General features: G+C 45.8%; 1 protein-coding gene across 3 annotated transcripts in view; it reads left to right on the top strand.

Annotated features, from left to right (window-relative positions):
- The first annotated feature begins 254 nt into the window (after nucleotides 1-254).
- LOC110365005 (uncharacterized) overlaps nucleotides 255-24,197 on the top strand; it is a 209,987-nt gene continuing 186,044 nt past the window's right edge. For all 3 annotated transcript variants that reach the window (XM_065040887.1, XM_065040888.1, XM_065040885.1), the window contains exons 1-4: nucleotides 255-474; nucleotides 11,907-12,060; nucleotides 21,617-21,722; nucleotides 22,113-22,195. The gene's annotated coding sequence lies outside the window, so the exon portion shown is untranslated. The remainder of the gene's footprint in view (nucleotides 475-11,906; nucleotides 12,061-21,616; nucleotides 21,723-22,112; nucleotides 22,196-24,197) is intronic.

Genomic DNA, 24,197 nt, shown 5'->3' with positions numbered 1-24,197 from the left:
CTCTTTTTCTAATCCTCCCGTGTATTGATCGCAAATGTTCATCTTACTCGTAAAAAAAGCTTGTTTTGCACAGTCAGGTATTTTGTAATGCAATACAAGCCCAGCCCGCCGGCCCCTCCCAGCCTGGGCCCCACCCGGCCCCGCCCTCCTCCTCTCGGCCCCGCCCTCCTCCTCTCGGCCCCGCCCTCCTCCTCTCGGCCCCGCCCTCCTCCTCTCGGCCCCGCCCAGCACCCCTCCCCTGCCGGCTCCAGGGCGCCATTTTATCTCTGCCTGAGGCCAGTTGGGCCCTGTTGGTGGCTCAGTCCTGCAGCCCTCGCAGAGTCACAGAGTTTTAGGGAATGGAAGGAACCACGAGAGATCATCTAGTCCAATGCCCCAAGCCTCGCTTGGCCCCTGAGCTGGGCTGTGGCCCTGCCTGGTTTGCCTCGTTGCCTGGATTTAGTGTTTGCTGAGCTGGTGCTATGTGGTTCTCAGGTACTGTGGGCCTGTGCCTTTTGGGGTTCTTATTCTTCTGTATAGTATCATCAGTTACTCTTAATTCCCTGCTTGGTTTCATTGTGAATTAGTGCTTCTCTATTATTCTGGAAGACATTGGAGACTTCTCATAGTGGGAATTGGTTTATCTGAGGCAGAGGTCTATGTTACAAGTGGGAGCTAATATCACCTTTCTTTCCAAAGAGAGAAGGCGGTGGCTTACCTGATGAGAGTCAGGGCTGTGTTCAGTACAGCTTGCGTGCAGTTATCAATTGACTGGGCTTGTTTTCTGGAAGTTTTCTGGTGTTTACTTGTTTTTCCTGTATTTGTGAGAGTCAGCCATTACAGCTGGGTCAGGACACTGGATCAGGGTTTAGCCTTTGAGCTCCATTGTTTAGACTTGTTGAATTAAACAGCATCATTTTCTCTCTGGATGTCTCTTCTCTTCCTCATTCTTCTCCTCCTGGTCTATGAATATTATGAATGCTGGAGAGAAGGCAAGCTTCTCCTCCTCTGTATAGCACCTGATGTATTCACTATCAGATCTTAAAGCATTCTTATAAAAAGAATTTGGTAGAGTTACTGCTGCAATTTAAAAGTAAGACTTCTCAAATGAAGCATTACAGCGCTGGTGAGACTTGAGGTTTTGTGGTAGTAAGCTAATATGAGACTTGACTACACTCAAGAGATCTCCTAATCGCTTTCCCAGATTCTGGGGTGGAGTGAAATGGTATATTCATAGTCGGGCACTCTCTCAAGGTTTACATTTGTCTTTCAATAGAGGTTGAATTTCAGAGCCTTCTGCAACGTGCAATTAGAGAAAAACAGAGCTGGAAGGAATCTCTTGAGGTCGTATGTTCAAAGGCAGTGTCAGCAAGACTTAACACTCCTCACATGTTTTTCTAATCTCTCCTTAAAAATCTCCAATGGGATAGAGATCCAACAGATTAAGCATTACTCCCTAGATATTGAATTCTGCTTTTTAACTACTCTAGCCATTAGAACGCAATTCCTGAAGATTTTATCTTTGCAAGTTTTAGCTCCTTCTCTAATTAATATTTCACTGTTGGCTTCTCAGTGTTTGGCAAGAAAGGGGCTGAAATAGTTGTCTCTGCCTCATGACTTCCAAATAACTAGAATAGTGAATCATGCCCTTATTTGCTTTCTTTGTTAATCGTATTCCTCTGTGCTAAACTGGAGCTTTAATAGTGACAATGTATGAAGTTGCGAAAGTAGATTTACAAGCTGGTCCATGAAGAAGGCAGCGCTGGCTGTAAGTGGTGTGGCCCCCCAGCCTCCTTGCAGTCCTGAGCCAGCTGGGCGTCTGCCTGCATGACAGCTGCTTTGCGCTCTTGAGTAGTTTGTACACCAGGAAGGGTAAGAATGGTGGTTCTTGTATCTGCTTCTGGAGACAGATAATGATGGGATTTGGGCCCTTTCTTTGGTGCTTGGCCTGATAGTTGGATGTCGCTGCAGTCTCATGGGGCAGTGTGCCAATGTGCAAAGAGTCTCTAGGTGTGAACTGAGAACACAGAGAGTATTAATGTCTAAGAACGTGTTCCGAAGGCCTGAAGTCAGTCCAGTCAGTAGGATGAGCTTTTGAAGCTAACTGTATCTACACCCAGGGGAAGGAAGACAAAAGCCTCAGCGCAGCAGCGCTGCCCTCGGGCTGCAGCGGCGAGGAGGCTGCGGATGTGCAGCAGCAGTGCTCCAGCTCGTGCGTCGAGCTGCTCCGAGTCCTGAGATGACAAACTCCTCGCGCGTAGGTGTGCTCAGGCGCGAACCCGCACGCGGTTGACTCGGCTGCTCCAGCAGCGGCTTTGTCGTGGATGGTGGGGAGCTCACGCTGGCTTTCCGTTCAGCAGGAGCTTGAATCTAGCTGCTGCATTTCATGCCTGGACAGGTCTTTTCATTCTGTTCAAAATCTTAAATTGCTGAGCAGAAATCACCTTGAAAATGTTACCTGTAAATCTCTGCGTCTGAATTAAAAAGAGTAAATTTCATGTTTTAAGGTTGAGGATGTATAGTTCTTAGTGGCGTGGTCAGCTCGCTGATTGTGCTGCAGTTAATTGTTTGCCTCTGTGCTCAGATTTCTCTTATTTTTTTTATTATTTTTTTTTTAATGGTCTTAGTTCTTCCCCAGCTCATTAGTGCTTAACAAGACCCTATGGCTTTATCACACATTGCTGTTTTCTGTGTGGACTTAAACAAATAAGTCTTCCTTGTGTTTTTGTGACTTCCTCTTAGATAACAAAGTGCAAGTCCCTAGTCATTGTAATTATTAGTATATTCCTGGAGAAAATTGCAACAGTCTACATTAAAGGGCTCCCTGCAGAAACGTACACAGTAGGTAACCAATTTCTCTTTAAATAAAAGGCACTTGGAACAGTCAGGGGCTTAAAATAAGAGAAGGGAGAAGGAACAAACAGGATTTTGAGGAGCAGCAGGATGACTTGCAGTGGTCAGGAACAGATAGTCATGCTGAATTATTTGGATAATTAGTCTTCATTAACAAACTGGAGCAAATTATGATATAGTGCCAGGGCTGTGTGAGATGCTGGATGGAGAGTTTGAGTCCTTTTTATTTATTAAACCCAGTTGAGAATACTAGTCTTGGGTTTGGATTTTCTGCCGGCAGGTTAAGGAAATGCGGTTTATAAGCTGCTGCTGCCATTTTGTCGTATTTTGCCAGCCTTCATTTTCTGAGGTTGTGTAGAAACAGAAGCTTTGAAGGATAATGATCGTGACCAGCTAGAGCCTGACCTCCTCTGATCCCTGATAAACAAAACCCCGCTTCTGTGACAGGGATATTGTGCTTGTGGCTTTTGGGGGAAGGATTGAATGCTCGGCTGTGTACTTGTCCATCCTGCTGCGTTCCCAGGGTCCCAGCTCTTGGGTGCTGCAGCATCAAGCCCTTGGCTCCCAGGGCAGGGCAGTCTGCTCTGTGTTCTGAGTACAAGACCGTTATTTCTTTGATTTGTATCACAGTGCGTTATCTGGCTGATATCCCGTTGAACAAAGATTAGAGTGAAGTGTATTAGAGGTAACGTACAACAAGTTGTTCAGACAATTTTAGAGAAGGAAACTTGGTAATGAGCTTGTGACTTCCTAACCTTCAGTTACTGATTGTGAACGTGGAGTTTAGAAGAGTCTATGCAAAGTTCTTGTGTTTAACTGTTTATCTGAATGTGTTTCGGGGCTGTCGGTGGGCAGCAGAACTGGCAGCTACCGGTGTTCATAGCTGCGACAGGCAGATCGCTTTCGTGGTGAAGGTGACCAGATGTGGTTTAATGTGAGGTGAACCAACGTCTTGTTTTCTCATTTAATGATGTATCTAGGCTCCCGCTCCTCCTCCTAAAGTTCTTACAGCTTCTTTGTCCTATACTTCTTGCATGGGAGATATCATAGCAGAGCTGTGAAAGGGTTAATGAGCTCAGGCAAAGTTAACAAGGGATGGGCAATAAATGGCTCCAGCTGTGTATAATTAACTGTAATACTGTGAAGTAAATGACTTTTATTGGCAAGCATGTCATAACTTCATTAAAAGTCATATTTACAGCCCTCTCACATGGAATGAGTACTTGTGTAGTCTGCAATTTAATGAGCACTCATTTTCACCTTGTTCCAATTATCTTCCACCCACCCCTCCCTCTCAGTGTGGGGAGCATGAAGATGAAATACAATGGGAGTGTAATTAAGGCTGGCACAGATTCTTTCAGGAGGTGTTTTTCTATTTCAGAACAATCATTTCTATTGCTTACTACTAATAATACTTTAATGTTTAAAATACATAATTTTCTTTGGTCCCTAAAGCATTATTTGAGTTAGTTACTGAAGAATGACTGTGGGAAAGGTTTCCCAGTGCAGAACCCCGGGGATCTGGGCACCTGAGCTGCTGTGCCTAATGAGGCTGGGTGACCTGAGCAGGCAGGGAGCACAACAGGAAATTACTGTCACTTAGAGGAGGAAATTTGCAGTTTAGCTTCATTACATGTGTGCTGTGAGGACCAGTGGAAGAACCAAAGCAAGGTCCTTTCCTTGCGAAGGGACGGCTGTGAGCAGCGCTGTGCTGCCTCCAGCCGCTGCGCCTGGCTCCTGCACACACTGTGAGAACGAGTTGCCGGTTGGGAAGCATCTCGAGCTCTTGTGCTCGTACGTGTACCAGTGAGGTGCTCTCGGAAAAGTAGTTACCGCAGCAGGGAGCCCAGGGTAGCTGTTTTCTTCTGTTCAGGGACTGCGCAAGACTAGAGATGTGTTTAAAGGGGAGCTGGTCAGACGTAGCTCTGTTGTAGACATTAATGTCTCTTCTGGCATTTAATAGCAGGTTTGCATAAGGCTGTCTCAATTTGGGGCATGACTCAAGCTCTTCCTTGACTTACCAACTTAGTTCATTTTAATTTTAGAACAAATGGGACTGCTCGGCAGGCTGTGAGCAAAGTTGTGTTCCTCTGGGCAACATCCTGGGGCATGTCTTTTTTTGTCTAGACTCTTTTCCATGGACTGCACAGTAAGTTTAAGACTTTTTTCAGCACGAGCTATCTTGTCATAGTCCTCGACTGACACAAATCAAGCTTAGTCTCCCAGGCCAACGGCACGTGTGCACCCAGAGCAGTCGGGCCTTGTCAGCACCGTGTGCCCTGCGCGGTCGCAGCCGTGGCCCACACCTGCGGAGCCACGCGGCTTTGAGCTGAGATGAAATGCTGCCTCTTGCAGCAGCCGAACAGGCGCTGGAAAGGAGAGGGATGCGCTTGCCTGACAGACACGCTAACAATCAGCGTCCCTTGGGATCTGCTCAGAGGTTCAGAATGAAATCAGGGTTATGGGAGATGAATTACTGTGCACTGTGGGGGTGACATGGTTAGAGCCACATGATGAATATAATTTATCTCATGGTACAGTAGAACAGCAGTGCAGTCATTGTCTCTTATTCTTACCAAACATGCATGTTATACTCGCTACTAAGAAAATTAATTGGAAATTCAAGATCAAGGACTGGATCCTTTGCAGATATAAATCAGTTAAGCAATTGCAATCTACAGTAGCAAGGAATCTGAACTAGTTAATTATGAATTTCCCCTTCTAAAGGAAAGCAAACTGCAGTGGAGGCTTTGCCCTGATGCGGGGGAGCACAGGCCAAGTGTGACTGATGTAGCATCTCTCAAATACTAGATTTTGGACGGGTTGTCTTGCGGCTCTGTGCAGGACAGCGCTTACTGTGCAGAGGGCAGTCGCCATGTTGGGACAAGAAATTCTTGCAGCAGCCTCGCAGGAAGTCCTGACAGTGTATATATTGCCGTGCTCCAACATCAGGACTGTTTTCCCATTCGTTGCCTTTCAGAAGACTTGGTAGTTACTGTGCAATCCTATTTTGTAATTAAGATGCTCTCCTACATACTTTGCATCATGAGTAACATTGATAATTGAGTGATACAATAACTGAAGATAGCAATGATTAATTCTTGTGATAGAATTTGTCCTTGAAACAATTGATTTTCCTGCCAGAAATGTATAAATTTACCAATGGAAATACTTTCACATAATTATTATTAGTTTAAGCTTGTTGGGAGAGGGAGGAAATAAAAAAATCAATTACTTTGTATTTATCACTAATGTGTTATGATCACTTAAATACAGAGGGGGCATGGCTTTTCTAATCCAGGAGCCATCAGGAAAGCTCACGGGACCTGTAAGGGCTCAAGAAACTCGATCTGATGAGAGGCAATTACAGCCGTTAAAGTGCAGGGAATTTTTCTGTAAGGCCTCTGTGTCTGACTCAGTGGTGACCGAGGGCGGTGCTGCAGCCCGCTCACTCGAGTTCCGTCGTCGTCTGGCTGCTTTGGGGATGCTGGCGGTTTGGTAGCCGGAGCTTGGGGAACCACACAGTTCACAAGCATTTGCTTTGCTTTCCTTATGCCAGTCTTTTGAAAGCTGAGCCTTAGCTAGAGAAAAGCAGTTCACTTGATTTTGGTAATGCCCTAAAACCTCTGTAGTAACAAAGCCATTAAAAATAAGCTCCTTTCCCTGCACCTGCCCTCCTCAGTCAGTAGGAGTGGGAAAAGGATCTGAACGCGCACTGTGCAATCAGGGAAATAAACGGAGAACTCCAGCAGTGCAGAGATGGGAGCAAACAGTGTGCTGCTGGGGCAGCCCTTCGGCTGATAGTCAGTGCATGTTCCGTGAGCAGGCTTTCCAGAGGAGGGGCAGGAGGCACGCGGCTGGAAAAGGCATTTTCCTGTGGCCGTGGGAGATATTTATCGGGAGCTGCAATTGGTGCTGGGTGGATGGCAGCACAGGAGCGTCTGTAACGCTGCTCTTGTGTTGTGGCACAGGATGGAATGCAGCTGATGGAAAGACCTGGAAAATGATCTGTTTTCCCTTTGGAGTAGTGAAAAACAAACTTTATCTCTGAATTTTGTACTTATGAAGCAAAGCCCAGTTTTCCAGAAGCTGAAAGTGGGGAAGAGTTTTCCTGTTGCACTCCCTACATGTGGGCACTGAGCGGGGCTCAGGAGGGGCAGGGCTCTCCACGGCTTTCTGGGCAGGGGAGTGATCCGCTGAGTGATCCGCTGCCGGCGGGCTCTGGCCGTGTGAGCACTGAACCATCGCGTCAGACCAGGCACGAGTGTGTGTGCAGCTCCCCACGTTCCTTGAAAATCAGCCCCAAAATCCCAGCGAGCAGCAGTGAGCTGTGAGCTCTGAGGTGGGTGCATACTATAGTAGTAAGTGCCATGTGTATGTGGAGTATCTTGCATCCAACCCTCATTTGAAGAGATTCAGAGAAGTACTAGCTGTGTCCACAGGGAGGAATTTCACATGATGCACCTGGTTTTGAGCTCAGTGTGTTACTAGTGTTATTACACACTTAGTCCTTTGTGTATCAGAACCTGTACCTGAGGCTAGTGCTGTATTTTTTTTCTTGAGTGGGTGTTGTTAGTAATTCTTTTAACTACAAGAGCATTAAGCTGAAACCAATTATTTACTGAGTTGGTGAAATGAGCCCTCTATCCACTTGGTAATAAAAGAGCCCACAAGGTGTTCAGCTTGTTATTGGCTCTGTCAGAACTTCTTTAGAGAATGTAAATTTATGGCTGGTTTTCCAGTGCTGGCCACAGACGTTCTGTGGCTAATCAATGTTTTGTGGGCAATGAGCCAATGATAAGGCCAAACTGAGTAATGAGAAAAGCAAAGAACACAGGAACTTAATGCTCTGAAGTTCCACTGTCAGTGTAAAGATTTAGGGTGCTGCGGTTGACCTGCAAATAGTTCAGACATCTACAGTATGAATGTCTGGACAATCCTGCTGAAATGCATTGGTAAGAACACGGAGACTACAATAAGTCCTGGAGCACTGAAATGAGGTGCTGTGGCACCAGGTGACTTTAAAAAGTGACTGGGGGTGTTGCAGATGTTATGAGTGGTGCAAAATAATGCTCAAAGTTGCTGGATATTGGTTTTTATGGAGCTTACACTCCAGACGGTCCAGGCAAGATGTGGGATGTCACTCTGTTGGTTCTTACGTACACTTAACAGCAGGTCACACAGAACTCTAACAAAAACTGAAGCTGAGCTGATATTCTAGGGGAAACCGCAGGAGAATGAGGTGGTTGGGATGGTGAGGGTGTCTCTGGCTGCAGACGTCCTGCGTGTCCTCTTCCACCTGGCCTCTCCTGAACTCTGAAAGCTTCACGGCGAAGTCGTATGAACTGGGGTTAATAACAGGCACGGAACTGCTGCAGCGTGTCAGCCTGCACTGGGAAGTGTCTGCTGTGCAATTAGCCTCCAAACTACAAAAAACAATTCGATGTTCCACTTGGTAACAGATTAAGTGATGGTTGCTGCTCTGTAGAATATTCATCATAACAGTGTAATTACTGCAGGTATTCTTTCCAGTAACGAAGCAGTGCAATAGCATACTGATGTGGTGTTTGTAGGTATTGCACCCCCGTTGACGTGGTCACCCTAACGAGTCCATTCAGGTGCCCGCGACCCTCACGTTTGCTTGCCGAACCTGCCGTGTCTGTGAGTGTGCTGCCCCGAATGACAGATCTTTATTACGATAACGTGCACAACTTGAAAGTGCACTCGCTAGGGCTTAATGAATGTATCCCAGTTAAAATAATTAATTCTCCTCTCAGGGCTTGATTTGGAGCACGAGATCAGTAGCATAGCTAAGGCTGCTGCCCTTAGTCTGGAAAACAATTTTCCCTGCAATGAAGATTAATCCCTTTGTATTGTGTTGATGAAATAAAAACATGATCATAAAGCATAAGAGAACAAGGGGAAGTTGACAAAGTATGTCTTTGATTAATTGCCATAATAGATTGCAGGTTGCTGACTGAGGGAAATTTTTTCAATGCTCATTTTTGAGTCTTTAAAACTTTAATGCACAAGGGGAAGCCAAAAACCAGCCGGTTAAGTGCTGTGCAGTTCTGTGCAGTGAGCCAGCTGGGACAGCGGCCTGAGGGACAGAGGGACAGCCGACCCACGGACAGCGGCAGCGGGGCTGCACGCTCCAGTCTGCCGTAGCCAAACGCCTCAGTGTGCAGGTGTGAATGAACAACGTCCTGTGAAAAACTCGTGATGCCTTAAAAATGGCCTCAGTCTCTTCTGTTTCCCCACTGAATTGCATTTACAACAGAAGCTGATCTAGACAGTAGGAGCTTCCGAAGAAAAACAAATACAAATAAAAAGCAATTTAAATTTGGTGCCATTTCCTCAGTTTTCCTTTTATGTCCTGGTGGCTGGTCCTTGAGGGATAGCTGTGCTTTCTGATCCGTGCTAATACAAAACTTGTATTTCTCTGGACTATGTGCAAAGTAATGTGTGATCCCTTGGGTCAGAGTGAAAAGCTGAGTCAAATATTACAGGCCACCTTTCAGTTTTGGAAGGTTTCAGAAATAAGCACAACACAAACATATAAAGGGATCCAATTATATGCAACCAAACCGTCATTGCAGTCTCCTGCTTAGAAAACACAGGTTGCCAAGAAGATTGCTTGTGGATTATGTGGATGAAGCATTGCGTTCGGTGGTTTGTGAAGTACCTGGAATACTGTTTTTCTTGCATTTTCAAGTTGTAAATGTCAGTTATGGGGTTGGAGGTTTCTGTCGTGTGCGAAGGTGCTTCTGCGTGTTCCTTGGACAGATGATGTACTGGTAAAGTGTGTTAATCCACCTCTAACAAAGACTGTATAATACTCACCAAACAGAATCCTCGGTAGCCAAAGGTGTCAGCCTTGTAGTGCCTCTCGTGCTGTACAGGTCCAGTTCCGTTGAGCAGCTGTGCGATTACTCCCGCTCGAGCCGCGGTGGTGGCTGGTGGTGGTGAGAATAGGGCTGTGGATATTGCAGATGGAGATGAGAGCTCCCGACCCAGGTAAACGATGCAATATCCCGAGCTGGCCTTGCTGCTAATCCGCTTGCTTGCTCAGCTTCGAAATAGGGTGTATTCTCACTGATCTATCTAAGATGTGCCTGTATTTCAGCGTGAGGTTTAAGAGCAGAAGATCTTTAGGATTATTATCCTGGCTGCTGACAAGAAATTGCCTGTTCTCTGGACTGGGAATGAAGTGGTATAAGATAATTATGACCCATTTGGCTTGAACAAAAACTGGTGTTGTGTCGTTTATCTTCTGGGATCAGGAAGAATGAAGACAAATTGACCAGATGCTTGTTCCATTTCTGAGAGTCGTATGTGTTAGCACCTGCAGCACTATCGATTTCTTTTTTTCTGGAGATAAGAGTCGGTTTCATTCAAGTTATGTGAAAATAAGAGGTGAGAAAAGCCCTGCTCCATTTCTGATGCGATTAACAAAGTTTGGGCTGAGCCGGTTGCGGTGAATAGAACAGTACCGGCCACCAAAAGGAGCGATAGGACTGTGCCAGCTGGAGAACATTTCTTGGTCATTGTTTTCCTCCTTATTTTGGTTTGCTCCCAGAAGCCTCATTTTGTGGGGTTGGACAGGGAACCAGAGCAATGAGTTCAGACTCACAGATCAGCACTGGATGATGCTGGGCAATTATGGAGAAAAGTCTGACACTTTGTTACCGGGCAGTGGCAATGAGGGCTAATTGGAGTTTCTATATTTGTCCTCTTGGTGTTGTCTTAAGGAATAATGTTTCCTGCACACAGCGGAACTAAGAATAGAAGTGGGTGGTGAGGCGCTGAGGAATAATGCAGTGAATCAGAATTTTAATGCTGTTGAAATCTATTGATAGTGCTGATTAATTATTACAAGCGCTGATGGGAAGGCCAGGCTCTATATGCTAGTTTAATTATTTTCCAGTTAGTGTTTATCTCAGCTAATGAAAAGTCTCCAAGCCAGAGCTGACACAAGAAATGACTGTTATTTGTGAGAGACTCTCTTAATCTATAAAACATCAAAGATGTCATTGTGAGCATCTCTGCTTGCGTTTTATTTTTTTAAAGGATCAAACCACTTTGTTCTCAAGTTGTTGATGAACTGGTGTGTGCTGGTTCAGGAAGATCTGACCCAAGAATCCGGTTACTGTTTAAGTTCTGGGATTTTGCAATCTGTTGTATCTGGAACAGAGCGGAGCTTAAATCAGAACTGAAAGGAAGCAGGGGCCTTGATCCTGAGCGCAGCCTGGCTGGCGCTGGGCAGGGGCTGCAGGCCCTGCCTGACTGTGTTTGCAGAGCAGCTGAGCCAGAGGACTCTGTTCCACGGGTAACATTTCCCATTTTCACGTGAAACAAGAGCTAAATAGCACAAGTTAATGAGTGTGAAAAAGGAACATGAAATCAGTGAAGTTTCTCCGTTGCTGTGTATATAATTTCATGCTGTAAGCCGACTGAACCTGCCTCAGTTCTCATTTTGAACATTTTCTTTTATGGGAACCTTTACTGGATTCTGCTGTACTGAAACAGGAGCGGGAATCACAAGTAAAAATAACTGAATGTTAAGGTTTTAAGAGTGGAACTGGGTTTCTCTAGAAGTGTCGCATAGTCTGTGACTGTCTCTGAACCGTGCCACCCATTCTGAACCGAATCCCTCTGTTCCAGCACTACAGCTGAAATTGAACACGCCGGCCTCCAGTTGATCTCAGGAATATTAGCCTATCCATTTCCCAGCACATTACAGTTCTTTGCAGGAATGCATTAAACTATCAGATCTTTCTCGTTATGGATTTCTTACAGGGCTTTTAGTTCCAAATGAGCTTTGAGGCCAGCCGAATCTCTGATGGAGCTGCAGTCTCCATCCCTGCATGAAACGAGAAGTGCGTGTTGGGCGCTGTAGTGCGAGAGCAGGTTTGGTTCCTGCGGTCGGGCAGCAGCGGCACGGGCGCTGTGCCCGGGATGCAGAGGCTCGGCACTGCTGGTCACACGCTGGCTCGGGCTCTCCTGCAGCACTATGGTAAAAAATATCGATTACAGTGCGTTTAATATTCACTCTCTCCTTTTCCTTCACACAGTTGCCCAAAAGGGAGTTCTCACGGTGTTTCTGGCAGTCTGAAACTCTCGCTGAGATATTACCAGGATGTACACGAACATAATGTTACACCAATGGAGACATGAACTTCTCTGATCAGCTCTCGGCATCCTTATGATTTGGGGAATATTTACAAGGTAAGAAGTCTCAAATTAACTGTGTAGATTGATTTAGGATCTACTTTAGATCTGCTCCATTTTGCAGAAGCAGCAAGGGAGAAACTGGTGGAGAGGACCTTAAACTGTCTGGTGCTGGTTGAGGCAAAGGCACCAGCCCAACACTGACAGCACTTGCTGGAACTTCAGAGCCTGAAGCTGCTTATTTCCCAGTGCTTTAAAGACTTGCACGGGTCCTCTGGGGCTGAACTCCAAGAAGCTGGGAAGGATTAACACCTTTTCATTAACATCTCGCGTCTCTTGGGGTGCTGGCTGTGTGCTAAAGGTAACAATGGTGAAAGCTCACAGCAGTTCGGGTTTTTAAGCCTCTGAGCCGTTTCCTTCTGCACAGTGCTGCTCGTGTGAGGGGAGAGGCTGGTGCCAAACCGGCTGTTCAGGCTGCCAAAGCGCACGCTTATTTTTCCTGCAAAGCCACCGCTAAAGCTCAGTACCTTGTAAGTACATCTCATCAAACCATCAGAGGCGGAAAGGAAGATGCGGTATATGGTAACTGGCTATACAGTTTAATTAGAAAGTAGATCTGTTTGGGGAATCGAGCACCTCTGAGTTCCCGAGCTTTGTGTCAAAGCTGTCTCTTGCCTTCCCTGGGCTGTGATCATGTGTTTTAAAGATGGTTTATCTTAAAATCTAAAAGCAGAAATGAAAGTAAGCAGAGTGGAGGGTTTTCCCTTCCGGAGCCAGCTAAGATTGATGAAATAACAGATCGTCTTTAACAAAATAGCAAGTCTCCCTGACAGGATCCACACGTCTATTGGAAGGTACAGCTGCAAGACTGATGCATTTTAAACATACTCCCAACTGGTTTGTCAGTAACAAATTAGACTTGTCACGTTCTCCAAACAGTGTTAGTGAGAACATTAACTATGTTAATGAGCTGTGGTCTCAGCAGGAGGAAGAAGTTGACTCTAGTCAAGAAGCACAGAGTGGTTGGTTCTTGAGAGTGCAGGATTTAAAAAAAATACATAATGTAAGCAATTGTTTGGTTTGGAAATGTAGAATAATTGGTAATCATGGTGCCCTTGATCATACAAGTGTGTCAGTGTATGCATAGCTCAGATTTCTCAAACGCACCAGCTCCCTTCTGAACAGTCACATAAGGGCTAGAAAGCCTGGGCACCCAAAATCCGGGCCAGAATCCCTGGGTACCCTTTAAAGCACTGTGTGATAAACAAAAACCGAGTGTTTTGTTTTGGTGTCTTACTGCATCACCTTTCTTGTTCAAGGTCTAATGCAAAGTGGTGTATTTAATGAGGAAATATGTTTATTGCCGGTATAGAGGAGAACACAGAACCCAAGCTCCCTGTTTCTCTTAATCTGCAGTAATTATGCCAATGACCCAGGCTTAGCGCATAGCCAGAGGAGAGAGGCGCCTGGAATGATGAGTTGCTCAGGTTGAAGCCAGCTGGTAATTAATTCTGCAAAACAAACACTGTAATTACTAAAAAGTAATAAAACTTTACATTAAAGAGTATGATAGGCTTTCTAAAATGATTCCATTAAGTTTAGCGCATTGGAAATACGCTATTTATAAATGTGAGCCTTGCAAAATGTCAATAGCCTGGTATTTACCTAGGAAATTAGGCAACCACATAAAAAATTAAATAATTATATTTTAAAAACACATTTAGAAATTCTCTCATTAGTGAAATTAATTACATAATCTTAATGAGGCCTTTGCATTATGGTTCTAATTCCTGAAGCTCTGAAAAGAAAAATGATAAACAGAAAATGAGAGCACAAACCGAGGAAAGGATCTGCTCTCGTGTTCGTTTCAAACCCGCGGGCTCCAGCGGAGCCTGTGCTGGTGTGCTAACCCCCTGGGCCTGGCTGATGTGCCCTGAGATGGGGGCGCTGTGGGTCTGTGGCGGCTTCAGCTCGCCACGTCTGTTTGGAATCAGAGGGTTCTGTTGGTAAGGAACGGGACTGTTAGTTGCGATGGCTGTTGGTGTGGTAGCAGAGAAACTGGGCTGAGACTATAGTGCAGTCAGCTGGTGAGGAGCGGGTGTTTTCACTCTGTATTAGCACTGCTGGCCTATTAAAAAAAGCTGTTGTTGGTTTGGCAGACAGTATATTCCTGTAAAAGCAATGTTCTTTGGGTAAAGTACCAGCTGTCTTTGACTAGGTTGAAATAAATAGGAGTAGAAATGAAGCACTGTGCCTGTACAGTGAAAATATTATATTCCTGTGTACCCCTCACCCTGCAGTTTATCTTGGCTGCTTAAACCCGGGTAGAAGTGTGCTGCTTGCTGGGACTTTGCATTAAAGCAGCTGTATTGGGTCAGCTCTTTTGACATGAAATATTTCTTCCTTCTCCTGCCCTGAAGGTGCCGATTCATCCAGTCACAAATACGCTGCTGACAGCACACCTTTATTCTGGCTTTTGTTTCTGGTAGGGCTTGTGCTAAACTAGGCTTTGGAAGCTGCAATGGAGGGGAGAAGTTGAGAGGAACACAGCAGTGATACAAATAAATACAGACTGAGCTGCGCTGCTCTGCCGCCTGTGCGCTCGGATCGGGTGCTGGGACAAGGGCGAGTCTTCCAGTTTACACGACTCGTTCCTGTGGTTCTTGCAGGGCCACCCCAACCTGTTTTCGTAGGATACTTGTATTTTTATCTGTGCTTCCAAAGGTGCCGTTGAAGTCTTCAGGATATCATTGCACATTTCACAAGAGATCCACCAAGGTTCTGAGCCCTTGCTTCAGATCTTTCTGGAGCCAGTGGGAAGATCTGTGCTGACTACAGTGGATTTTCAGTTAGATCTCTTAATTATAACAAGGCAAATAGCGGAGGTTGTGGCAGAGAATGTGTGTGTTACTGGGGAGGAATAGGGAGGAAGCAGTATAAGAAAGTAAACTATAAAGCACTAGACTGCATTCTCACCCCCGTATCACCCAAGTGGAATTCTTGCAGCTCCTGCTCAGAGACAACGAATGTTACAGCTTCATGGTGAGAGAAAAATGGGAAGTGCTGTTCCCAAAGGATACGAAATGCATCTCCACCTATGACAAGCAGTTAACAATATGGATAGCATCTGCCTGGGCTTTTATCTTGATTTAAATTTGTTTTCCATTCACCAGGCACAATTGCAGCAGAGTAATATTGAAATGTGCATGAACCACGAGATACAGATTTTATTACCACCTCTGTGGCGTCCCTGCTATGGGGAGAGGAGGCTGGGCGAACAAATCACCGTATGCTTAGTCACCTCCAATATTTGCAGTCTGGATTGGAAGGAGTAATGACTTTCTAATAATATAGAGAACTCTTGGCTGGAGGTAAAGAATGGTGTTTTAGCCCATGTCTGTGTGATGTAATTTCCACTACAGGGGCCCAGTGATGTTCAAACAGACTGCAAGGGTATCGTATGAATTTCAAAGAGATTTGCATCCAGTCTTCTGTGAACTGCATCAGAAATGCCGTTTGGGCCAGGAATGTTTACGTTGTTTCATAATGTTAATATTGAATTATTGCACATTCGCTGTCACTTGGTTGTCAGTTTAGAGACAGGAGCTGGAGCCTGGGAATGCCCATCTACTTCTCATTTTGCTGTGCAGAGCTGTTGTACCAATTCTCTGAGTGATCAAAAAGGGGGAAAAATGCATACAGTAATAGCGTGCTAAAGTTCTTTTGAGTGTCTCATTACAGGATATGGTCTGGACAACTTGGTTCAGTTTTCAGCCAGGAGAAGGACACTTGCCTCAAAATGGGAACTTCTAGGTCCTAATCTTGGAAATATCCAACTTCATGAGCAATAACTGTGTTTAGTAATCTGTAAGATAATGTCCAGAATACGTATGTGGTAGGCAGCCGCACTGGAGACTCACAGTGTATTTAGAGAGAACTGCAGAGACAAGGAACGTTGCTGTTCTAGACGCACTCAGCAGTGCGGTCACCTGTACCAGCTGGGTGGGAGCCGCTGGTGCAGAGCTCAGCTCTGTACCTGTGTCCTTGTCCCAGCCACGGAGCCCTGGCTGGGGATCTCATTGCTATTCTGCTGCAAGACTTGGTGCCAATATGGTCTGTGTTCCTGAGCTTAAAACCCAGCCCGCCTGCAGGGCTGACAGCTTTATGGAAGCAGCCGTGAAGTTTTGCCAGTGCTCCCTCTGCCTGCACCAATGAATCTGTGTTTCCCTCCACAGAAAGATTAATAGTGGGCTATTTTTATATTCTCAGCCACAATTATTCATTCTGCAGAGTCATGTGTAGCTAACCACATAATAAATACACGTATCAGTGAATGTGGGAAGAGTTATGCCAACTCTTCCTGAATGTCTTCCTGTGTATCACTAATATTGCGAAAGAGGACTTTTGGAAGGCAAATGATGTAGCAGTTTTAATTGTTCTTGTGGTGTATGTGGAGGGGAGAACTTGGATGTGTGCAGGAAGGTATGAGAAGAAACCCTGAGCTGAATGAGGAGTGGGAGCCCGGTGGCAGCAGCGCGGGTCGGGGTGGTGGTGCCTCTGAGGGCTCAGTCTCGAATGGAAGTCCCTTTGGCTCATGACAACGCTGACGCTCTGACAGGTTCTGTAGTTGAGTTGGAAATGCTCCAGCAGAACAAAAAGGATGAAAAAATAGAGGGAGAATGACAAAACATTTTTTTCTCTATTTTCTGAGCTACTTTCCCACAGTCTCATTTCCAAAGAGATTCGTTGACATAAGCGCAGCAGCCGGAGATGAGAGGTTTTACAACAACCTTCCGTGATACGCAGCTTGTACTGGGAAAATAATTATTCTTCAAAGGTTCCTGAAAAGTGGTGTTTAAGGTGTTTAATGATTAAAAACTTGATGTCCTTGGATATAAAAGTTAGATGAAAGAACTGCCAGGGACCTTAATGCAGCTGAAATGATAAACGTGAAGGGAGCAATAATGATCAAGCCTGAGGTGATTACATTCTCTAATTAGAACACATGTATCATTTAGGCATGTTAATCTTTGTCTAATGTGCTTTGGTTAGAGTAACCTAGATCCAGTGTGAACTACTTTGATCACAGCATCAGCACGCGTGGCAGGAGGAGTCGTGGCGTGTGTTCCCGGTCCTCCAGGCAGACGCTGCAGCTCCCCGTGGCGCTGTGGTTCTGGTCCCTGTGAACGCAGAGTGGGCCCGGAGCCCAGCTCTGCTGGGACTGTGAGCATCCTGCTGTCTTACACCCCTTGGAGTGCTTGTACCAGCAGCTCAGGAGCAGAGGAGGGGTGTTCAAAGTGAGGATTGACCCAAGCCGGAAGCTTGGTGTCAAACACCGGCTCTTTAGCATTCTAGAAGGAAGGAATAATCTCGGAATGAAGTTACATACAATAGCTGCAGTCTCAGTGTATCTCCATGGCCGGGAGTGGGAAGTTTGGGAGATGCTGTTTCATTTCCATCACCTGCAGACCGCCTGCTTGACTCTGGGCAGGAACAGAAGAATCCTGTACTGCTCCTTTGGTTCACCTCCCTGTTTGCAAAATGGGGATGTGTGATTTCCCTCCCACACGGGCATGCTGTGAAGAGAACTCTGCAAATTACTGATATGCTCTTGTACTGTGGAGATAAGGACCAGACAAACAGCAAGGGCCCAATTTATCCCCACACAACCCATTTTAGGCTCCTCGCTTGCATCCTCCCTCCCAGCTCCCAGAGCAAGCACAGGTGGTCGGTAGCCCCGTGGGGTTTGTTAAATCCAGGACCGGCCCTGGAGTAGATGCAGTGCTGCTGTGTCGGTGATTTCTGCTGAACACGTGTGTGTGGACGCTGCCCCGCACAGGGGAGCTGGGAAGGACAGTTGATTCTCTTCTCGTGCAGTTTGTTCACTTCATGGACGTGTTTGTTCTATGTCACATGGAGTGTATGTGCATTGATATTGGGTGGAATAATGGCCTTTCTGCAAAGATACCAGTAGATTATTTTACTGTTGCTGCAGGTGGCATTAAGATGAGAGGCCTTGGCTATTGTGCTGTCAATTTGTTTAATGATTATTAGAGGAGCAGGTGACTTCTATTAGAGGGAAGTGACAGACTGTCCATTAGATATAGATGCATGTTTATTGAGTTGGAAGCCTGGAGCAAGCAGCCTGGCTCATTTGCTTCCAAATTCCAGACCAAGCAGTTTTATTTTGCACCTGGAAGGTTCAGAGCCCAGTCCAAGTGGGGGCTGTTTACCGAGCAGGGGTGAGAGGACTGTTGCATCATGCACATATATTCACATCCACCCCAAACAGACTGCAGCGGGAAGGGGCTGGGAGAATGCAGCCTGTAATACATCTCTCAGTTCGATTTCTTAGCCTTCTTACCTAGATAGGCTTGGAAGCAGAGAGAGATAACAAAAGGATTTAATCTTAAAGTGCAAACCCTTTGTCTCTTCAATCTGTGTGTGTCTCCATGGAATAGAAAGATGGGTGATCTCCTCTAGACCATTTGTCCCAGTGTCCTGGGTGTCTGGTAGCCAGCTCTCCAGTGGGAGATGGAGGAGATGGAAGCTCTCTCCAGTGAACAGCTACAGGAGCCTCTGCCCAAAGGAGGCGTTTATTTGTCATCCCCACCAGCCGTTGGTTTATGCTCTGAAGCAGGAGAATTTATCTTTCTCTTTAATCTGCTCTAATGTGACTGTGGATGTTCTCATTACCCAGACAGAAGTTTAATCCTTTCAGGAAGCGTCTCCCCAGTTCAATGCCTCTGTTATCCTTCTTCCCTCTCGGTCGAACTGGTGCACTTTAAAATCAAATCTTGCCTTTCTCAGATCTAATGTAATAAGCTTACCACCCATCCACCCCCATTAACCAGATATTCACTGGGATACTGATTTGGGGTCTGGTGTCTGCAGATCAAAGAGGATGCTGAAAAATTGGAAGGGTTCTTAAAAGAGCCATATAAATGATTCAGAGTCTGGGAAGCATCCTTCTCGTGAAAGATGTAAGGAGCTTGATCCATTTAGGCTATCAAAGAGGAAATAAAGAAGAAACTCCATCACAATGTGCAAGCACAATATGGGGAAGATGACTTCTTATAACAGATGGCTCCACTAGCCAGTGGGAAAACACACAGTGGCATTTGGCTTCAAGGTCGGGATCCGGCTTGCATTGGGAGCAGGAGCTAGCACAGGAGCTGGAAAAGTCTGTGTGTTTTCAGGGTAAGATAATTAACCGTTGGAAGAATTTACCGTCTGAGTAACAAATTAGGAAAATCCAGAACACGAGCCTAATTGAAGAGATCTGCAGTGCTCTCTGAAAAGCACTATTCTACTGATGAGCGACCGAACTAAATGCTGTGTCACAGTGGGCACCGCACGTTCCCCTTGGAGACAGCGGCTGAGCGTCACGCAGCCGTGCTGCAGCAGCGTGGCTGCAGGGGGAAAGCAGCTTAGACCGCTTCTGTGCCAGGAAACCATGAAATCGGGCTGAATCCCTTTTGGGCCTTATTTTGTCTCATTCAGTTTCCTACCTGTAAATATTGATAGCACGGAGATATTTGAGGTAGGTGTGGATGTCCTCATGTTTTTAAAGCTCTGAGTATTGGTAGTGCTACTCTTGCATCAGAAATTAGCAGTACATGGTGCCTCTTGGTGGATTTCCACTCTATATTTGATGTGCGCATCATTGCAGCCTAAACTATGGTTTAGTCAAATTAAAGAAAATCAAACAGAAGTCAGCTCTCTGCATGCTTCCTTTCATGGTGTATGTATCTGTCACTGCAAAGACGGGGCAGTGTGCTACTGCATGCTGATGAATCGCTTTCTCTTTGCAGCTCTGCACTCAGTGTGCGAATGACCCGTTCTGTGGTGGGGACAGTCCCAGTAGCTGGGTCCCTGTGTCCCCGCAGTGAGGAGCGGGCACAGGCTGCCACCTGCCGCCCAACCCTGCAGACAGGAGCTGGCGTCCCAGGGAGCTCTGAGCGCGGCACTGGTGTGGGGTGGCAGGATCACCCAGCATGTCTCTTGTCAGCGGGCAGGCTGGCCCCAGGACCACCCCACTGTTCCCAGCGCCCTGCTGGTTCCAGTTCCAGTCTCTGATGATCTGCAAGGGAGGACAGATGTTAAATATTGCTGTATTTAAAAGCTGCAATAACATTCTTTACCTCTCCACCAACTATTCGCTGGGCTGTTATATCCCTGTTCTGTTTTTCCTTCTTTTTTTTTTTTTTTCCTGGGCACATGGTTTTCCCAATTCATGCAAAATCACTACTTCCATACTCAGCTGTCCTGATTGCTTGAAGAAGAGTCTGATTGCATTATTCATCTGCAGTGCTTAGAAAAGACTTTAAAACTCTTGACAAGGCCTGAAGCTTTTGATGACATTGTTCAAACAGAAAGGGGCAAAGATCCTGTGTGGGCGGGTGGCACGTGCTTGCGTTGCCACCCCAGCTGTGGGGCACAGGATGAGCCGGTGCTTTTGCTGAGCGGTTTCTGTCTGGCTCTCTCTGCTCCTCTGCTTCGCTTTCCAAGGCTGCAGGGATGCTGGGAACCAAATAGTCCTTACATGCTGGTTTGCAAAGGTGTCCTAGCACCAATGAAATGCTGCCATCTGCGGGCATGAGAGCACGTTCATCCCAGCCTGGTTATTTTCATACTGTTAGAAACTGACTTAGCTTGTTAAAATTCTTCTGATGAAAAGGTTTATTAACCTAGGAAAAGAAAGAGGGCAGTCCAGTGACATGAAGACAGCAGTGGAAGAGTCATGCTGTATTTCACCACTGACAACTGGGCAGTTGGAGACAAAACAGCAGACGAAGTGCATCTTTGGTCTGACTCGTCTGACCAGTCTTGCTGTGCTTGTTGTGCGCGGTTGCTGTCGCAGCAGTTGGCATCGCGTTGTCCCTGGATGCCAACGGAGCATCCCTGGGCGTCACTGCCTGACAGCAGCGGCCTGGGCAGCGCGTGGAGCTGCACGCTGCAGCCGAGAGGAAAATGGTGTTCGGTGTCTGAGTTACAGTGCATGTCGGTTCTTGTGAGTGTACCTTTGGGGCTGGATTTTCAGAAGAGCTGAGGGGCAGGTGTCCGAATCCGATGGCTTTTGAAAAGGGTTCAGCTCCTGTTTTGATACAGATGTTCTCAGCAGCAGCTGGGCTTTGCATGCTTTTATTGCAGTGTTTAGAGAATGCCAGGCTCTTCAGGAAGCTCGCTACCCAAAGCTCTTTTCGAAGTCTGTCCATCTATTCTTGGCACCTAAATGGGAATGGAACTCTTCTATAAAATCCAGCCTTTGGTAAGCTGGGAATAAAATAGCGAGACCGAGTAGGAAAGCACACTGTAGAAATTAGAGTTGCATGGATGGCGGTGGAATGATACTCATGAAAAATTAATGACAATAGTAGAACACAGGAAAAACCCAGGAAACATTTCTATGACTGTTAAGTTTTATAAAAGCTTGTTTTCATTAAAATCTAAACTATGTACTTTAACTGAGCTGCCAAAATCCCCATAGCTTTTTTGAACAGCAAGTTGTTATGGCAAATAGCTTCTCTGAGAAATGGAGACTCGCAGAGAATGTAATTATGAGAGATTGATGGATTTTTTTCAGCCCCCTGTTGTTGTTTGTGTTGAACAGGTCTCTGCCCAGTCTGGAGCTGGAAGCTGTGCTCAAATGCTGCTCAGCCTGCGTGACTTTGTTTTACAGGCCTGCACTAAACTCTGAAGATCGGAAGAGAGTTGGGGTAAGAGCTTAGTTTGCCCTTTCAGATAAGCCAGCCTTGTGCAGGTCCTGTCCCTCGTGAAGGAATGCTTGGGCTGCGTTTACTCCACTGGTGCTGAGATTTACACTTCAGGCAGCTCCACTTGTTTTAGTGGTACTTTCGCATACCAATGTATTTCATGTGTTCTAGCACTTTGAAAATAGAAATACGCGTTACATACTGTATGTTTGACTGGAGCTATGTCGCTGTTGAAATGTTGAGGCATGTGTGCAAATCCAAGTAATAGGATCATGATGGTCTGATCCAAGTTTTTAACTAAAGACATGTGCCACTAAATCAGCTTGCTGTCTGAGATTGTTGTGCTTCGCATGGGTTTAAACCTTGATTTAACTGTTCTCTCCTGGGATACAGATGGAATCTGCGAATCCTTGTCTCGTTCTAGCAGATGTTCGCTCTCCACAACCTTCTACTGAAGATACTTCCCACATCATGAGGTAGGATGAGATACTCCAGTGCTTCCATTCTCTGATTGATATTAACAGTGACACAGATAGTGCTGCTGGCAGGGGAACATGCTTGTCCTGTCACATTTTTTCCTGCTTGGAGAACTCTGAGAGCCAACTGACTGCTTGCTGATTTCACTCTGATTTCATCAGATGTGTTGAAGGGCTGAGACAGGTAGCAGCTGTGCAGCCTTGAACCCCGTGCAGAATATAATGCTACTAAATAAGGTGTAATTACCTTTTTCAATATCCCGAATATTAACACGGAGGAGCGTGGCTCCTGCACACTGGAGAGGGTTGCACACTGCGGGCTGTGGCAGTTCTGCACACCTTGGGCCGGGACAGACTTGACCTGGGGACTCCTTAGTGCTGCTGGCCTGTGTGACTCTGCATGGCCAGCATACCCCAAAGCAGGCCTGAAGGCCAGGTTCCAAATGGGATTGTTGTAATTTTCCGTTTATAGGGCATCTACCAAAGTGGAGATACTAGTCTGAGTGAAATTTACAGGTGGAACTGGTGAAGTGAATAATATTCACACTATTGTTTCTCTTAGCTCTGGGCTGTTAGTGGAATGCAGGTGTGATTCTTCACCCTGTGTCTGAGCCATGTGCCGTTATCTTGGAGTCTTCTGATGCTGAGTCCCTTCCTCTCCAGATAGTGGACTTGGAAGTGCAGAGGTCCCAGGTGTGGACGTTCGTGGTCAGCACTCTCCATTGCTAGCTGCCGGAGTAAATCAGTCTGCTGTCTATCAGGAATCGCTATCTGGACATGAGAGTAGTTTCACAGATAATTCACTCTCATGACAAGGGATCACAGTTGTCTGTCTGTCTGTCAGACAGATGGTTGAAATTCTGGCCTTTGTGGAGTCAAAAATCTGCCTTTTGTAGAAACAGGATCTTTACCCAGTGTCTCTTACTCATCCAGTTACTAACCTATCTAGAGATTCTAACATAACAAAATCAGAAAGTTATTTTTAGTAGTATTTGTCAAAGTTGTCAGCAAATGCACATTTAGTGTTTAAAACTCCTAAAAAACCAAACCCACATGAAGAACCTCAAGTCCGCTTGGCTATCTGTCAGCATATTCCAGCACGGACTTAAAGAAAGAAATGAAGGCAAGAAACACACATCTCTGCAGTACACAAGCTGCTCAGGTATTTCCAGATCAATACCAGATGTGTTAAAACCATAAGACGCTGGAAGCATTAGGCGTGAGGGTTTGCCAGCCCTGCGCTGGGCGTGCTGCTGCTATCACCTAGTGGCTCTGGGCAAAACTTCACATCCCTCTCCTGCAAAGAAGAGTTTGGCTGTTTCTCTTCTCAGGGACTTTTCACAAAATTAATTAGGCAAGCGAAGTAGATACCAGGTGAGATAAATGCAGAGTTCCTAAGTGCAGAACTTGTATGTAGAGCGGGGCTACTTGTTAGACAGTGGTTTTTCATTGACCCATACTGTTTCATTCAAGTCCAGATATTTCACAGGTGTGGCAGAACAAAACTGAGACTTCAGGTGGTTATTTTCAAGCACATTGTGAAAACTCAGCAAGCTTTTTAAATTTAAAAAAAACCAAACACCTTTTGTGACAAAATCCATTGAACATTTATATTTGGAAAGCAACACTTTGACACCTTGGGTAGCTTATGAAGTGTTCTGTAGAAGGTGTTCATGTGCCAGCAGAATAGCACGTGCAGTGACACAGTGGCATCGGAAACCTGCCGGAGCTGTAAGCATGGGATGTTGTGCTGCTTGACTACCTAGATATGACCACTACCAAAGAACAGAGAGTGCTTATGCTTATACAGAGCAGGTGATACAGTTCGGCAAAAATCAAACCTCTAAGAGCACTTATTAACACAAGACCTCATGTGAGTAATGAAGGAGGCAGGTTTAATATTACTGCAAAGTAAGGAGGAACTTTCCTCAAATGAGGGGCTCCTAATGCTTTGCACTAATGAAATTTCCCTGTAACTGTATTTAAATGCAGCAGTAACACC

Source organism: Columba livia, chromosome 25 (genome assembly GCF_036013475.1).
Source record: "Columba livia isolate bColLiv1 breed racing homer chromosome 25, bColLiv1.pat.W.v2, whole genome shotgun sequence".
NCBI lineage: Eukaryota > Metazoa > Chordata > Aves > Columbiformes > Columbidae > Columba > Columba livia.
This window is presented reverse-complemented; position numbering and strand designations above follow the sequence as displayed.